Source organism: Sceloporus undulatus, unplaced genomic scaffold, assembly GCF_019175285.1.
Source record: "Sceloporus undulatus isolate JIND9_A2432 ecotype Alabama unplaced genomic scaffold, SceUnd_v1.1 scaffold_13, whole genome shotgun sequence".
NCBI lineage: Eukaryota > Metazoa > Chordata > Lepidosauria > Squamata > Phrynosomatidae > Sceloporus > Sceloporus undulatus.
In genome coordinates, this window is record NW_024802935.1 from 5,907,521 (window position 1) to 5,925,827 (window position 18,307).

General features: G+C 39.1%; 1 long non-coding RNA gene across 1 annotated transcript; it reads right to left on the reverse strand.

Annotated features, from left to right (window-relative positions):
- Nucleotides 1–950: 950 nt before the first annotated feature.
- Nucleotides 951–17,702, reverse strand: LOC121917253. Its single transcript, XR_006100991.1, has 3 exons — nt 17,571–17,702; nt 15,010–15,072; nt 951–2,704 (listed from the first exon to the last, which is right to left on the reverse strand). It is a non-coding gene; the product is annotated as an uncharacterized LOC121917253 (long non-coding RNA).
- Nucleotides 17,703–18,307: the final 605 nt, after the last annotated feature.

Below are 18,307 nucleotides of genomic sequence, written 5' to 3' on the forward strand. Positions count from 1 at the left end.
TACAGCTTGAGAAAAATTAGAGGCAGTAACTTGGCAAAGATGAGTCTTGCTCAGTGTAATATAGATCCACACAATGAGAGCCCATTCCTTGGTTTGCTACCACACATAACACTCATTCGTGAGTCATGTCTTGTAATATAAATTTCTGGTTTACTAAGAATAGTGGTTTTTAAATGATCTCTAGGGAGCTTTAGGCATAAAAGGTTGAGCAACTTCTGCTTAGTCATACTTTGTATTAAATTAGTTAATTTAATGGATCACTTTTTTAAAAAAGCAACCAAGGGGCGAAACAGATGGCAGGTAAGGAATGACTTTCTGCCACCCCTTTGCTTGCTGGGTTGCGGCCATGGCAACCACATGCCACGCTCCATCATGACCTTTTCCTGGCGCAAAAAGGAGAGGCAGAAAGCCACTGCTTTTTGCGCTGTAAGAAGGGTGCTATTGCTGCTTCAGCAGCAGCATTCTTTCAATGTTTCTTTAGTGCAGTGTGTGTAAATGATGCACTACTGAAACACTGCTGCATGTGCAGTCAGCTGTGCGGCTTTCCAGTGGACGGGAGGCATGCTGTTGTCTTAACGCCACACCCCCAGTCCGCCAGAAAGCTGGCTCTTTTTAACCATCTTTTTCACCCCTATGTTGGCAGTTTTGGAGGATATCACATATATTTCATTTTAACAAAAGTTAATGAGTAAGTTTCCAAAACTTGATTTATCATCTAGCCATCAGTAAGACCCGAGAGAACTTGTCTACATAACATGAATGATAAAATGTGTTTCATTCAAAATTAAAAATCCAGAACAAATGAACAGGAAATTTAGATTTAATTATGAGGACATAATTAACCTGTTTATCATGGATGTTGCATCCTCAGCATTTTGAACAATTTATTTTGGAATTCTCCAGTGGATTGTGATTGATACAGATTTCACTGGCTTCCATTGTATTATATGATGGGGGAGCATTTGCTTATCACTGTAAACTCTGACTTACACTGGAATGCCAATAGATTATGTCCATAGGTTCATTAACTATATGAGTTTCTTGCTAGCATTTTCTTACATGTTTCTTTTATAAGCAGGAGAAACAATTTAAAGGGGCATTATCTAGAGATGCTGTGTTTTGAAACACATCTCTCATCAGCCTCAGAGAGCATGTCTGGTGATTAGGGTTGCTGTTTTACTATACTTGATCCAATTGTGTGCCCCCCTTCCCAGGCTAAGTTGATGAGTCCATGTAACAGGCTTTTTCTTTACTGTTATCTTCAACTGTGAAACTGTTTCCTAAAGAAAGTCAGGCTGGCTCCATCCCTTCTAAGCAACTGTCAGGAACCTACAAATATACTATTTCACATGGTCTTCTGTCCTTAAAACCAGGGGTGCTTCCAAACACACATACCAAAATGATCATAATGTATCAATATATGGTGGTATTGAAGCCAGCTGAAGTACAGTCTGGATATAGATGCTCTGTGCATGTTGCCCTTATAACAAATGTGTATTATTCTCTGAAAGATTTGCCCCCTCCACTAGCTATAAACATCATAAGAGAAACAGAAGAACTGAGATATATTTACAAATTCAATGAACTCATACACCTCTTTAAAGATTTATGGTCAAGGTCACAGTTTGCCTTTTTCTGTATCCTATTACATTCTGATCCTACTCCCACAATTATATAGCTGTTCTTAAACACCTATGTCTAAATCACACACTCTCAGCCTCTGAGGAAGATCATGACTATCCCCCTCTGAAGAAATCATGCCAATAAAACCCCATGAGAGGGTTGCCTTCAGGTTGTCATGAGTCGGAAATGACTTGAAGGCACACAAGTATATAGTTTTATACTCCATCAGTGCATCCGAAAATGTTGATTGGTATCCATGAAAGCTCATGCTGAAATACAGTAAATAGGTCTCAAAGATGTGCAGCGTTTCCTGTTTTCATTCTCCTTGGCTATCAAGGCTGAAAGCTTCTTTGTCAGAAATGTAGTCAAATTTTCATAGAATCATAGAGTTGGGTTTTAATCCTTATTTCATAGGCACTATCCAAGATGATGAATCTATCTGGGGGGCAGGATCCAGGACTTTCAATGAATAAAAGCAAAGGCGGATTCACCACACACTTGACATGAAAGCCACAGGATGCCCCTGTTGCTATCAATAGACTCTGCAGAGGCAGGAAATATGCCCTGCTTTTTTCTCCCACAAGCCAAGTGACTGGCTTGCTGTGGATAGGGCCAGAATGAGTTGTACCAAAAAAGCACAGAAAGAAGAGCTTTATATTTTCTATACCATCAATGCATATGGCGTTTTGCAGGTATCATGCATAAAAGTCTGTGAAAAGATCTTGTAGAGCCTTTGAGACCGACTGAAAGAAATTGGCAGCATGCGCTTTCATAGCCTTAAGTCTACTTCCTTAGATGCCAATTTCTTTCAGTTAGTCTCAAAGGTGCTACAAGATATCTTCACATATTGGTTTTACAGACTAACATGGCTATGTTTTTGAATACATAAAGATGAGATCCTACAAAATGTAGAAGTTATGGATGAAAGAAAACAAAGAGAAAGAAAAGATGAGGGTGAGAGAGAAAAATGGATACAATTAAATGTGATTAGAAGTCCATGGGCTCTTCTTCCTTCCTTCCTTCCTTCCTTCCTTCCTTCTTCTTTTCATTATTATGGAGAAGATATGAAATTGGAGGCTCCCTAGGAAAAGACGCAAATGGGTACATTTCATTAGCAATAGAGTGTTCCTAGCTGGCTGCCAAGAAATACCAGTTTCAGCCCTCCTGCATGCCTGAAACCCAGCTGACATTCAATTTCTATACAGGAATGCCTGCAGGAGAATCACATGAGATGCTTGGTATTTGGCAGGTCACACCGTGAACTCTACATAAAGGACACAGAAGTTAACCTGCAGGACTTCGCTGTACCTTCTGTTGCAATAAAATATTCTCATAATTGCCCTGAGCCCCAAAGAATAATATGACTCCTCTAAGATACCGAGAAATATGTATAATATTTTCATTTTACTATATTTTAAATGGGGTTTTATAATAATGCATTCACTGACAGGTTCTGTATGTGTTTGTTTACTTGTTTTAGATGGAACCTGTAGGTTAAACAAACATATATTAGGCTGGTAGTAAAACAGAAGCATTTGTTTCCTCAAATACCTGGCACATATTTAAAGGCATGGCATTAATAGCAGTTGGTAGTGTTGCATGAGATAGGAGGAACTAATGGGCATTATAGTTACTGCAGAAGTTAATAGCTAGAGACTAGAGATACAAATCTTCATATATTTCATACTTGTAGGCAGGGAAAAAATAAGTTTATCATTATCCACTTTGCTGTCAGAATATTGTTGAAAACAATATTGTGCGGTTTTAAAAGACTACTCAGAATTTGGGCTCATTCTGTACAAAAAAAATTACACAAACATTTTCATATTGTCTGTTCAGAAAACAATATTTCTATGTAGAAAAAGGTTTGCTTAATAGAAAATAGCATTTCTACAGTACATTTTTCTGTAGAATAGGCCCTGGGCTGCATATTCTTTCTTGTCTAAGATTCTCTTCAAGTTTTGCTGGCTCTCAAATTGTTAAAACCATTTTTCAAATATTTTCAAATATCTTTTCCATACTTACTAGCGAACAAATGTGGTGTAGTTTCAATGATTGTGTATTTTATGCTGTAATGGAGAGTCCTATGTTTGAAGGCTTATCAGGTAACAGTCCTCCCTTTAAAGGTTTCCTATTTTTAAGAGGTTGTCCAAATAATGTTTAATGACAAAAACTATAAGAAGGGAGAGCAGGGCCCCTGAAATTGTCCATCAACACTTAGCACCTCAATGGCTGACTGACCAGGCCTAGATCTGGTAGTTACAGTTTTCCACATGATGAGAATATATATTATGTTATTGTATGCTTTCAAGTTGAACCTATCATGAGGTTTTCTTGGCAAGATTTATTCAAAGGGGGGGGGTGCCTTTCTTTGAGGATGACTTTCCCAATGTCACCCAGTGGGTTTCTGTGGTTGAGTGGGATTTGAATGCTTGTCTCCCAAAGTCTTAGTCTAACACATAAACCATTATATGATACTGTCTCTCAAATATGTATAAATATATTATATTCATATTATATTAATTCTTTCTAAATTTGCTTCTATACTAGAATCATAGAATCATGGAGCTAGAAGAGACCACAAGAGCCATCCAGCCCAACCCCCTGCCAGGTAGGACTATGCAGTCAAAGCATTTTCAACATTTGGTCATCCAGCCTCTATTTAAAAAGGGAACTCAACCTGAGGATAATGGCGCAGAGGACAGAAAAGAGGAATTTCAGCACAGAATAAGCAAAGAGATAGAACAGGAATACCTGTTTAACCTAAACGAATATAAGTCTCCAGGACCAGATGAACTACATCCAAGGGTATTAAAAGAACTGGCAAATGTAATATCGGAGCCATTGGCAATAATAGTCTTTGAGAACTCCTGGAGAACAGGAGAAGTCCCAGCAGACTGGAGGAGGGCAAACGTTGTCCCCATCTTCAAAAAAGGGAAAAAAGAGGATCCCAACAATTATCATCCAGTTAGTCTGACATTAATACCAGGAAAGATTCTAGAGCAGATCATTAAACAGAGAGTCTGTGAACATCTAGAAAGCAATGCCATAATCACAAAAAGTCAACACAGGTTTCAGAGAAAGAAGTCATGCCAGACAAACCTGATCTCTTTTTTTGATAAAATTACCAACTTGTTAGATGAAAGGAATGCTGTGGATTCTGGTCACTTCTCTCCAGGATGAAAAGGAGCCATTGCTGAGCACCCTTTGGGTTCAGCCAGTCAACCAATTACAAATCCATGTAACAGTTACCTTGTCTAGCCCACATTTCACTAGCTTGTTTGCAAGAATATCATGGGAAACCTTGTCAAAGGCCTTACTGAAATCAAGATATATTATATCCACAGCATTCCCTCATTATCCTCATGTTGAGCACCCTTTGCCTTTTCTGAAAAGATTGAGGTAAAGAAGATGTTAAGGCGGGATACAAACCCGGTTAGTCCGCAGGGGAGCTGGAGCCTCCACATGGCGCGGCTCCCGTGCAGACCGAAAAAGAAGCTCCAAAATGGAGCTTCTTTTGGAGTTGCGTTTGCGACGTAGCGAGGCGCCAGGGGCGCACTCGCTACATCACAAAGGACGCGACGTGTACGGACGCTCAGTGTCCGATACGCAAAGATGGCGCCGGCCATGTAGAAGGGCCGGCGCCATCTTGTACGGACGGAGTAGGCCCAGGGGCGTCTAGAAGAGACGCCCCCTTTTTAAAATGGGACGTCCTCCGGACATCCCAAATGCCGGTTTGTAACCGGCCTAAGTAATTCTTCCTTTTCTCTGTCTTCTGTTAGCATTTTGCCATCTTCTCCACTCAGTGGCCCTACCATTTCCTGTTTCTTCCCTTTGCAGCAGACATACCCCCCAAAGGCCTTTTTTATTGTTCTTAACCTCTCTAGCAAGCCTAAGTTCATTCTCTGCTTTAGCTTTTCTGACTACCCTTACACGTGCTTACTATTTCTTTGAATTCCTCTTTGGTGATTTCCCCATTTTTCAATTTCTTATAAATGTTCTGTTTAAAAGTTAGCTCAGTTGAAAGTTCCTTAGTCATCCTTCCTGGTTTCTTGAGACACCTCCCATTTTTCTTTCTAATTAAAACTGTTTAAAATTGTGCCTTCAGTATCTCTCTTTTGAGCAGCTCCCATCAGTCTTGAACCATCTTGTCTTTTAGTATTCCTGACCATGGGATCACCCCCAGTATTACTCTCAATTTACTAAAATCAGCTCTCCTAAAGTCTAGACTGTGTGTCTGACTATGCCTGGCTTCTCCTTTCCACTGTATAACAAACTCCAGGAAAACATGGTCACTACACCTCATATTTTCTTTGGAAAAACATCTATACAGCAATGCTCTACAGGGCACTTGTGACAGACAGGAGTGTGCACATCAAAATGTATGACCACCACACAGCTAACAAAAGTAGATGTAAATGTTTGGCAGGCATATTGTTCCTTTTTCTTCTTCTCTCATATCAATTATGTTAGCAAACTTAAAACAGAACAAAGAAACACAAAAAATATACTAGAAGGTTAGTTCCATTCTTAAAAACAAGTGAGCAACACAGAAGTGGACCAGGTGGTTGTAGGCTGTGTTCTCTGCCCTCCTGGCTGTTGTTCAAGTTAGTAGCTCAAAGGTACATTACTATGCTCCTTAGAACTTCCCAAAGATTGTGTGTATATGCTCCTTGAGGATCTTGTCCCTATGTTTCTTAGTGTGTTGACACTCTGTTTTGGTCCCTTCTTCAAAGTTTGAGCTGCTAAAGACCCAGCCATCTCTTATCCATTGCCAAGCATGGCAAGGGCAGCAGCTGGTTGTGATATGATTATGAGTTATGATTAAGAATTTCCTTGTAATTTTTCTTTTTACAGGGGCAAAGGTCTGAGTTCAGTGTGAATGTATTTAAATTCTGCTTTTGTGGATTAAGTGAATTGCAGATTTGGAATGCAGACCCTACCTTGCCTTTCTTCTCAAAAATGCATTTCACCTTCCATATAAAACAATAAAAACATAAAATAATTTAAAAGTCAGTGGTGATTATGGGGACAATTGCCCATAAGAAAAGGCACAATTAATAAACTACTCATAACAAAAAGACATGCCATTTATGATTCCATGTCTTCTTAAAACGCTTTTCATTGGAGCATGACACAACTTCATAAACTTTTTTCTTCAGGTGGGAAAAATAGAAAAGATTGTGAAATATTTCCATTATTCCTTTTCTGCATTGCGGGCACAAGCTTCTGAGATCCATATTTATGTGACTGCAAAGAAGCCTCTTTATATTCTTAATCCGTTCTTTCCATAGATATGTATTTCTGGCCAGACTACGGCATACCTCTCTAACATATCTCTTTTTAAAAAACCTATTGTGCAGTGTTGAATCATTGAAATTATACAGCTGAGGAGGGACTCTTGTAGGGAAAGTGGCCAATTTTATGTTTTTATTTATTTGTTCAAATATTTATATCCTGCCCTCAATCTAAAGACCCCAGGGCAGCATAACAATAAAATGAATTGCATGCCCCAGAATCTGCTGGGGCCACACAGACTGCCAAATATGCCAAAAATATAAAAGAAATGCCAGGAAGAGAAGAGGAAAAGCCATTTGCCCATTGCTGGTTTGGAGATAAAATATAGGAATACTTTTGGAGAGACTGAGAGAGCGTGTTGTGTAATGGTTTAAGCATTAGACTACTAGCCTGGAGAGCAGGGTTTGATTCCCTGATCAGCCATGGAAACCCACTGGGTGTCTTTGGGTCAGTCACAGACTTGAAGCTCCCAAGAAACAGTGATAGGTTCACCTTAGGGTCCCCATAAGGCATAAATTACATGAAAGCACACAAAAGTATTTAGACAGCTGGTGTGTGTGTGTATTTAAAAATGAATTGCAGTGGGGGCCAACATGGATTTGTTGCTGGGCATATTTGCTACTGAGGTGTCTATTATCTGCTAATTTCTAAATGGTCATGTGAGGACCATTGGACCTGGATATAAAGGTACAGACCTACTTGCAACAGTCTAGTAATATTTATTAAGAATGGTTCCAGTGATTTCAGTGGGATTTGGGCTGCCTCTTCTGTTGCCTAATTTCACAAAACTGGTTACAGCAGTCTGCTGGGAGAATTGTTCTGTTGACTTAGATTTGCTAACAGAATAGCCAACAAAATATGTGGAGAAAGGGTCCAGTGAGAAAGGAGCTAAGTTACACCAGATCCAAATATAAGGACAACCACAATGTCAACATAAAGTTAAGGCAAGATGAAAGCCTGGGGTTTCTAGGGTTCCGCAGTGTGCAAGCATCCACACTCTAGAACCATAGCACGTATGGACAGTGTCATCTTTATGCAGCACAGTCCATATGGGGGGGCGTGCATGACGCAAGTGTGGTGCCGCATCTGCACCTCCATGTGCCACACTTCCATCATGGATGCATCACTGTGCGCCAATGGCACTGTGGTGCATAGAACACCCAGCTGACCAATCAGAAGGCAGCTGAAGACCAGCCAATAGAATGTGGGCTAGGCATTTTGAAAATTCTGGGCTGACAGTTGGGATTTGACAGTTGAGGGAACAGTTAAGTCCAAGAGAGGACTGTTCCAGAAGTTCCTGAGGGAATAGTGAGATAGGGTTCTGTTGAGTCCAGTGAGTGGACATAGTTTTATGAGTTCCAGAGGGGAACTGAGGCTTAAGTCCAATGTGAGGGGCTTATAACCTGATACACTTTGTTAAGTCCAGAGAGGGACTATCTTTGGGAAGAATCTAAAATTGAGGGACTCAGAGATAACTCAACTCTAGGAAGACCCTAGAATTATTAAGACCCTGAGAGATTTTCATAGCCTGGGTGGCTGACTTTGGTCTACTACTGAGAGAGAGAGTAGTGAGATATCGGTAACTAGTTTGTTAAGTAAAGATACAATAACAACTGTACATTTAAAATACTCAATATACTTCTGTTATTCAAATAAACTTTTATTATTGTTTGAAAAACTGCTTGGCCTGAGTTTCAAAACAGAAGCACATACTACTATATGTTAAAGACAGTAATAGGAATAGATTGTGGTGTGGAGTGCATCACATAATTTGGTGGCAGCGTTAGGGTGAAGGTTGACTAGATGGGGCCTTCACATAATTGGGTGGCACAATAGGAAAACTTCGTCACATAATTTGGTGGCAGCGGTGGGATAACAAAAGTCCTAAGCGCCTGCCACAATAGAAAGGTTGTGCATCACATATTTTGATGTGCAGCGGTGGGATACGTAAAATCCAGTGGCTGAAACCCAAGATTTGATTTGAACTTCAAAAGTAAAAAGTTCAACAGCTCAAATAAGGAGGCATAAGTCAGTGAGGATAATCTCTGAGGTAATAGTCAAGGGTCCTGTGTAAGAGATTACCTGTAGATTGACCAGGCTGGATAAGAGAGTTAATACCAGTCCCTGAGATAATTTGCTGAGGTAAATTGTAGGGGACTGGAAAAAAAAGAAGAATGTTACAGTTTTAGAGCACCTGGATTCGAAAATCCAGTGGCCAGAAGTGTGCTTAGGTTAGAGGAGTCTGAGTATGAAATACCATACACTCAATTGTTGTGTTAAACGAAAGAAAGGAAAACCTACAGTTTAAAATCTAGACGTTAGGTTCAGAGGAGTGATCTCTGAGGTAAAAACAAAAGGTAATTTGTAGGAGATCACTTGAAAACTGAAAACCCTAGATAAGACTAGTCTCTGAGGTAAACGTACTGGGTATTGGTAAGAGACTAGCTGACAGAGGAAGAAAAAGCACACATAGTGATTTCTGAGGTAAAAGTCTGTGGTAAATGTAAGGAATCACTAATCTAATTTGAGATTCAGGTGGAGTCTCTATGCGTAGCTGAGGCACACTTAAATAAAAGTGATTCCTGAAGTAAAGTTGGTGATAACGTAAGGAATCACTACTCTAACTTCAAGATACAAGTGTCTTTAAATTCAGTTGAGACAAAGACAAATAGAAGTATTTCCTGAGGTAAACGTTTTAGGTATTTGTAGGGAAATACTTAAAACATGCCTCCTAACAAAGTCAAACCTCCAGCAATGACAGAAATGGTGGAGAAAGAAGAGGTCAGAGAAGAGATGGTAGCTAGTGGTGACATGCCCGTTTCTAAACCTCAAGAAAGTTTAGAAATGTGGAAAATCAATCTTGAAATGTCAAGACTCAAGAAAAAAGAGCAAGCGAATGAGAGGGCTCATAACAGAGAAATGCATGACATAAATATGAAGACATGGGACTTAATGATCAGTTTAGAATCTAGAGTTACTCATATTGTCAAGAATAACATTAATGGGTTCCCTCTATATGATACAAACAAATTTCCTAAATATGTTACTGGAAGTAACCTTGACTTACATATTGCCAATTTTGAAAAAGCTTGTGATAATATGGGGATATCAGACAAGGAGTCTGATTTGATTTGGCTTAAATTAAAAGACCTGAAACATAAAAAAATTAAAAGAAAAACAATATGAGAGAGAATAGAACTGAAATATCAGAGAGAAATGAAAGAAAAAGAATGGCAACATGAGAAGGAAATAAAAAGAAAAGAATATGAGGCATAGCAAAGAGAGATGGTGCTTCAAAAACAGTTGAGAGAACTGAAGCATAACAAAGATTTATTAGGAGAAAAATATGAGAAAAGTTAACAGAAAAACTGGATATTTTTAAAGAGAAGTTTAAAAACCAAGATAAAGTTATTAATAGATAGCATGTAGACTATGTAAGGGATTCAGTCTGATTCCATCCAAAGGCCCACTGCTTAAGATATTAGTACGTAATCCCTCTCAACATGAGGACAGTTGGTGATTTTTCCTCCCACAGGATTTACCCATGCCTAAATACACTAAAGGCACTAGATCCCATCTTTGAAGCTAAGCAGGGTCAGTCCTGGTTAGTACTTGGATGGGAAACTACCAATAAATACCAAGTATTGTAGGCTATATTTCAAAGGAAAGAACTGGCATAAAAACCACTGAGTACTATAGAGCACTGGTGGCGCAGTAAATTCCTGTACTGCAGCCAGTTACTCATAAACCGCAAGGTTGTGACTACAATCCTAGGCAGGGGCTCAGGGTCAACTCAGCCTGACATCTTTCCGAGGTTGCTAAAATAAGTACCCAGCTTGTTGGGAGAAATTAGCTTACACACTGTAAACTGCCTAGGAAGTGCTTAACTGCACTGATAAGCAATATACAACTGTACTTGCTATTGCTATTGCTTGCCTAGAATGCTCTATGAAATTCATGGGGTTGCCATAAATTGACAGCCAACTTGAAAACACACACACACACTTTAGAGGTCAGAGCCTGTGGTGCAGCATGTTAGAAATTAAAATTTTCTAGACTGTTAGCCCTTGTTTGGGAAAATTACGAAATCAAAGCTAAAACTGTTAGGAAATTGCCTTCTTCACAGCAGAGTAGCAGATAACTATGCCTTGATCGGATGTTTCTTCCCTGCGAAGTGACACTGACTAAAAAATAGACAAAGTACATGTTTATGTGAAGAGCTTACATCCTAACTAGCTAATAAAAAGACTATGCAAAAGGGTAAGATCTTTATCCTAAACTCATCATCTTTGGATGAAGGAATGAAGTTAGTCTGAGAAGTGAGAGTTGAAAAGAAAAAAAGTTGAAAATTCAGAGAGAATGAAAAAAGAATGATAGAGCCTTTACTCTAGGCAGTTTCCCAGGTCACATGGTTTACTTACATAGATACTAAAAAGGTATTTATTACCATCCATTTCAAAGGATAGGATGAGCAAATGAGAAGAAAAACCAGGATTTTACATGCAGGAATTCTGTCCTGTATATACCCCATTTGCTCTAACAGCAGATTGGTTGGAGGGAAGAGAATGCTGGAATTTCCCAACATATCAGTTAGTTAATTCCCATTTGGAGCACTATTTGGAGACAGGGCTGGCTATAGAAACAGAAAGTGCACTAGCTTCTGTACCTGCATACCATGAAGAATGAACATGGAGGGATCCTGCAATGAGCTATATAAAAGAAGTTGTGGAATATGTGTATAAAACACATACAGATTTGGTAATCTTAGAACTTGGAGAAACAAGGACTAAAGAGAAAATTGGCCTGGAAGTAAATAGTCCATAACTAGAATCAATCGCCACTGTCCTACATTGGCTACTTAATTATGCTGATTGGGCACAAGAAAGATGACATTTATTGGCCACTCCTGCCAGTAAGCAAGGCTGCAACAAGGGCTTGCAAGAGGGATCCTGCTTCTAATTGTCACAGGCATGCTCACTGGAAGGGCCTGGAAACATCCTTCTCCTTTTGTCCCAGGCAGCTGATATGATCTCATTTACCCAATGCAGCTTCTGGGTATTAAGATGGACTTGGGAGAGGGGGCACTTACCATCATGGCAATAGGGTCATGATAGTGATTATACAGAGAGCTAGCATTGTGTAGTGGTTTGAGTGTGGGCTTATGACTCTGGAGACCAGGGTTAAAATCTCCATTCAAGTATAAAAACCCACTGGGCTTTTCACACTCTCTCAGTGTCAGAGAATGGCAATGGCAAGCCCCTCTGAAGAAACTTGCCAAGGAAACCCTATGATAGGTTTGCTGAATATGGAAGTTGTGGATCAATCATTCTAGGTTTACAAATGCCAAACCATATAATATAATAAATATAATACTATAATAATAATAACACAATACAGTATGTCTCAATATAACTGGAATTAAGGCTGTGACTGTGGAGAACAGATAGATTAGCTTAGCAACAGCAGCAGCCAATCACAAGCCAGCTGCCCTCAGCCAATGAGATGCTGGCAGGGAAAGTTCTGTTGTGGCAGTTAAAAACTTCAGATAGGGTTTGGTTTTCAGAGCACCTAAGTTATTCAAATACATTGTTAAGGGTTGCCATTCCCTTTCCCAATAGTCTGTTGATTTTTTTCTATTCCACACCGTTATTTTATCCAATTCTCTCACTTCCACTATTTTTTCCAACCATTCCTCTATATTAGATGTTGTTTTCAATTTCCAATGTCTGGCCAAGACAATTTGAGCTGATGTTATTAAATACAATACCAGTCTCCAGTATTTCTTTTCCTTTTCTGTTCCTAATACCGAGGTCATATTAAGTAAGTAAAATTCCGGAGTACATGGAAATTTTAAATCAATTATCTTTTGTATCTCTCCATGTATTCTATTCCAGAATTTCTTAATTTTTTTACATGTCCACCACATGTGATAGTAGGACCCTATTTTAATTTGACATTTCCAACATAAATTTTCTTGTATTCCATATATTTTTGAAAGTCTCAATGGGGTATAATACCATCTATTGGCTGTTTTTAAATAATTTTCTTTAAAGTCTTGGGAGCATGTACATTTATTTGACTACATCCATGCTTTTTCCCAATTTTCAAATGGTTTAACATGTCCAATTTCTTGAGCCCACTTTATCATTGTTTCCGTCACAGTTTCCAACTCTAATTCCCTATGAATCAATATTTTATACAATTTAGATACCTTTCCCATATCATTTTCCCATATAATTTTGTCTACAATATTTTGTTGCATTTCAAATTCACCTTCCTTCATATCTTCTTTACATTTAGATTTGATTTGATAATATTCCAACCAATTTATCATTTTTCCACTTGTCTCTAATTCTTGCTTTGATCTTATTTTTATTTCTCCCTTAGGATCTATTATTAATAACTCCTTATAACACAATTGTTTATCTTTCTTTACTTCTCCACTAAAAAAGGCATTTTGAATTGATATCCATAATGGAATCCCACTATAAAACTTTTCTTTAATTACTTTCCATATTTGTATTAATGATCTTCTTATTATGTGGTTTTTAAATTCTTTATCAGTTTTTTCCATTCCATATTCTAAATAGGCGTGCCATCCATATTTCAAATTGACCGCCTCTAAATCTGTTATATAAGTTTTATCCAATTTGATCCAGTTTTGAAGCCATAACAAAGAACACGCATAATAATACAATTTCTCAAAATCTTTTCATGCAACAAATTAATAAAAGACCTACAAAAGAATTTTGGTACTGCAGAGCTTGTTGGTATTAAGGGGTTATTAAAGACACAAATCAATTTAATTTTGAAGACATCAAAATTTGATTTCAGTCCCAGGACTAGTGTTTTTATTAGCAGCAACTGAGCTTGTTAACCTTTTTTCTGACTGTACCATTTATATGAATGGTAATTTAGGGGTCCTTTCAGTTATTTATTAATTACAAATATATAAAGGTAAAAGTAAAGGTAGTCTTTTGACATGAATGTCTAGTCATTTCTGTACTGCATCTCAGTGTACTTAAGCACTCCTTAAGCAGTTTACAACGTGTAAGCTAATTGCCCACAACAAGCTGGATACTCATTTTAGCAGCCTTGGAAGGATGCAAGGCTGAGTTGACCCAGAGCCCCTGTCTGGTATTGAACTCACAACCTTGTGGTTTGTGAGTGAGTGACTGCAGTACATGTATGCTCATTTCTTACTAAGCTGAAGAGCCAGAGATGTCCAAGGACTGCTCTGGTGGTCATGTGGGCAGCATGAATGCATTGAATGCTGTTTCCTTCCCACCAAAATGGTACCTATTTACTTGCATGCTTTTGAACTGCTAGGTTGGCAGAAGCTGGGAGTAGTGACAAGAGCTCACCCCATCATGCTGCACTTGGGCCTTGAACTGCCAACCTTCTGATATTCTCATTGTCAGAATTGGCATCTTTTAATAGTTTTTAATTGGTGAGTCAGGAATTTTTTTTCACCCTAACTCTTTAATGTGTACACTGAACATATCATATGTAAAATATAATTAGAGTTGGAGGAAGGAGGTGTGAAAACTGGAGGAATAAGTCACAAAAACTAGAGGGGGGAACATCAACAGTTTAAGATATGCAGATGACAGCACACTAATAGCGAAGACTTGGAATGATTACGTAAGAAAGTTAAGGAAGAAATTGCAAAGTGCTTGTAAGGTTTACAGTTGGCCCTGCTAACACTACATTCACATGTATTAATCCGAACTAAAAGCAGTCTTGAAAGCCACAAAATTCCCCCATTCCGAAGTCACATCAGTACAAAAGGAATTTTCTATCATGTTCATACGTTCACTGTATCAGTTTATTTTAAATCACATGACTGCATGTCTGGAGGATTATTATTATTATTATTATTATTATTATTATTATTATTATTATATTGTTCTTACTATGCAAGGCTAGGTAACTGGTTGCAACTATGCTTTACTTTTCCTCTGTCCTGTGATTCCGCCATGCATTTGAAAGTGTTAGCCTTTCAGGACCATAGTCTGGGAATCGCTGCTCTAGAGGAAGATGAAGAAGCACACACACCATTACCTAATACTTTACTTGGGTACTTACCCACAGCATTCCTGGTGATGAAACTGTTGCTGACGTCTTGAGAGTCAAATTGGTTAGCATCACCTATAGATTAAAAACAGAAATAGTAATATGCTACTCAATGACCATGGTAGTTTGCTGTGTTCCATTGAACGTGTTCCTAATTACAGAAGGAAAAATAGAAATGACTACTAAACGCTCCATTATCCATTACAGTCCTGAACTCCTTGTCATCCACAGTAGTATGAGTGCAAGAGTGGAGCCTTCTACCAAAGGTAGTCCATAACATTGCTGCCCACTGGGAGCCTGTCCTATCGGAACATGGGGAATTATTATACTGAGAGCTAGGTACTTTGGATGGATTGTGGCATCTCTGCAGAGAAAGTTGGATAGCAGCTCATAAAAGGGCATGGCGGTTGTGACACAGTCACTCCAGATTTAAACAGACTTCCCTGTTGTGCTGTCTAAGAACCTTGCTTTTCATCCTTCACTCTTTCACAGTCTTCTGATGGCCCTTGTTCTGCATCTCACTTTCTCAAAGGTATTGATATTTCTGTGGCTTTCCTTCAGTTGCTCTTGGACCTTCTCTTGACCCCAAATTGCAATCAGGTCACAAATATCCTCCCTGCTCCACAAATATCCTCCTTCTTTTTCCATGGCTCATATGGGCATCTGCCATTATATAATGTGAAGTCATAAGAGTAAAACAAGATTAAATGGTGACCTGTAAGATATGCTACACTTTGGTGTGAACCTCCACCTACAAAAACTGAACTTTTGTTAAACAGCTAAAGTGCATTTGCCAGATCTCAGTGCAAACAAGGGAAATAACCTTTTATGGCAGGAATTATTAGCCCCCTACCTGGTTAGGTACCCACTGACAATCTGGCCCCACCCTCCAACCACCCCACCCCTTGATTGCACCCTGATCTTAATTCAGAATGCAAGCCACATGTTTTCAGAAACTAGTTCTTTTCAAAAACCAGATGATAAAAAGGTTTTCATATCATGTATTGATGATCCCTAGCATTGCCATCTGCACACATGGGTAACTGACGTTATTTTGCTACCTGAGGCAGAACAGTAAACAGCACTTCCATCTTCAAGTCAAACTGCGTAGTAGCCAAAGCCAACCAATTATTTATTTTATCCCATAACTACCTTTCTCCATCCCTGGCAGTAAAAATGCAATAAAATCAGTATAAAGTAACAGTCTGCAAGCTATTTCATGACACTCCTACTTCGTTTCTTGACTAAGAAAATCATCCCACTCTTTATAATGTCAGGGCTGGCCCTGTCTGCACTCCCAGCAGGTTTTCCATCCAGTCTTGGCTTAAAAACCTCCAAAGAAGGAGACTCCACCACATTCTGAGGGAGTGTGTTCCACTGTTGAACAGCTCTCACTGTCAGGAAGTTCTTCCTAATGTTGAGGTGGAATCAATTTTCCTGCAGCTTGAATATATTGGTCCATGTCCTAATCTTTGGAACATCAGAAATCCACATGACATCCCTTCCAAACATGGCTCTAAGTCACCTCTAAACCTTCACTTCCCCAGGCTAAGCATACCAAGCTCCAGACCCTTTGGCATTTTTTTCTTGTTGCAGTGCTTATGTATATTTCTGAAAGAATGTCATTAGTTATATTTTATTTGATAAAATCTTTTACAAATCACCACACTGGAAAACCCGTAGTGTTTCTTTCTGGTGGTACTGATTGGGAATGGAAATAGTATGTCCTCCAACTGTCCCCATTTGACAGGGGTAGTCTCAGTTAGTCCTCTGTTTTCCCAATTTTCCAGCTCCTTATAAAACATCCCAGTTTTCATCTCCTCCTCCCAAATTCTCCTGTTGTTCTCTAATAATTTCAATTTTCTATAAAGGGCTTTGGAAATGCCAGAGTAGACTGCACTCAGTTAACTGGGGTGGGGGGAGGAGAAGAGGTGCAGAATTTTGCCCCTCCCAGTAGGCTGAGGCAAAGACAAACTGCTGCAGGTTCTAGCTTGTGTGTTCTTCCTCATTAATAAATTTTGGCATCATGACCACACTCACTCTGATCTTGCTTGGCCGCATGTGCCCTGGTTTCATCTGTGAGATATAATGAGTATGGAATAAAAAGGACAGGTAGCTGTTGTCTGCCATTTCTGTACTTCTCCTACTTTTTAGAAAGAGGAAATAACAGTTGGTGACTGATACACTTCTGTAAAATTGTTCTATTGTAAATGGACGTTATATTATGTGTCATATTGCCCCTAGGTCTGTACATAAGAATCTTACTTTTCCTCTATAGGTCTCTTAGCAACTGATTTCTCACTGTATATTGTCATGTTTGACTGGTTTGGCCTGTCAGGCATCCTCTCTCTGGCCTGACGCTCAGTAGTCTTGATAGTCTGGTCATTCCAATTGTCTTTTTACCACGTTCTTTTATTACAGTTTGTGGTCAACTGTCTATTTTCTTCTTTGTGTTAATTACCCACTTCTTTTATTAGTTGCTTATGAATAAAGTTGAATATTGGATCCTAGATAGGGAGAAAAGCAGGTTGTTAAATAAATAAATGATTAAATGAATAAATAGTATTACCTACCTCAATGCAGCAGGGGCTGATGGTTTCCATATCAGTGGAATTAGGAATACATTCTACATTTTAGCCAGAACTAAAAGAGCTACAGTACCTAAGATGCTGTCCCTCACACTCAAAACAGATTTTGGATAGCTTATTAACAGTGGCTGTTGTTTTGTGGGCAGGCCAATATCTGCACATAGAGGGTTGACATAATTGTCTATCTCCAAACCAGGACAAATGTAAAAAAAAAGTAGGATAAAATGTTTTCTGTATAAATCTCATAACACTTAATAAAGATTATAAAAAAGAAGGACAAAATGTAGGGCAAATGTAGGGCGATTTCCTTGGTTTGAATTGTGGCACTTCTTGATAATTCTGGTGCAGTGGTCATCCCCTGGTCGTGTTGTTGTGACCTTGAATCATTAGGCGTATCTGTACTTCCTGGGGAATGGACATCCCCTGTGCTTCATGGCTGTTCCTCCATAGGCGGACCAATATCTGTGCATAGGTCTTCTGGGCCTGAGTGTAGCCAGATGGACAATCGCCATATTTTGGAGCACAGGGTGGGGTCCACGAATCCGGAGACTTCTTAAGGGAAGGCTTTCAATTTCAGCACTCCCTGGTTTCAGTGGCCTTTCCTAGCTTGCTCATTTGAAAGCTGCATCATCTGGGTGCAGTCATCCCCTGGTACATTTGTGCTGTAGCACTCTTGGGTCTTTCTGGTAGACTTGTCATCCACTTGAAAAGTATTTGGCAAG